The sequence below is a fragment of the Oryzias melastigma genome, linkage group LG18 (genome assembly GCF_002922805.2).
Source record: "Oryzias melastigma strain HK-1 linkage group LG18, ASM292280v2, whole genome shotgun sequence".
In the NCBI taxonomy this organism is placed as follows: Eukaryota; Metazoa; Chordata; class Actinopteri; order Beloniformes; family Adrianichthyidae; genus Oryzias; species Oryzias melastigma.
The window spans coordinates 2,788,124-2,788,765 of record NC_050529.1 but is presented as its reverse complement, the minus strand read 5'-3'; positions in this window follow the sequence as shown (position 1 = coordinate 2,788,765).

The window sequence follows — 642 nt, the reverse complement described above, 5'->3', positions numbered from 1 at the left end:
ATGGGGCTTGGCGGAGTGGGACCCCGGAGCCGAGCTGTGCCACTCGTTTCTAGTGTTTTCCACCCAGCTACAGACTGTATTCGATCCCTCCACACCTCACCGGGCTGCAGCTTCGGAGCTGCTTTGTCTCCAGCAGGGATCCCGCAGTGTTTCGGATTACGCCGTGGAGTTCCGGACTCTAGCAGCTAACACCCGCTGGCCGGAGGAGGCGCTGGTGGACGTTTTCCTTCGGGGCCTTTCCAGAACACTCAAGGACAAGCTGGCGGCGAGGGAGGTACCAGAAGAGCTGGAGGAGTTGATCAACCTGGCTGTTCGCATCGATCGGAGGATGAGGAAGCGCGGCAGTGAACGTCGTAGCACCGCAGGCTATGCTCTTCCCGCTCCTGTGTGTCGTCCTTCGATGGATCCTCATTCCAGCACCCAACATCAGGACTCCGCCTCTCACCCGGAGCCCATGCAGCTGGGATCCGGTTGCCTCACTCCATACGAGCGAAGAAGACGTATGGTCCAGGGGGGGTGCTTGTATTGTGGTGAACTGGTGAGCCGTGTCTCTTCCTTTACACCTCCCTCTCGACCATCCACCAAAGTCTTGGTGGCACACCATAGACTGTATATAAAATAACTGGACAAAGCAAGCCCCCC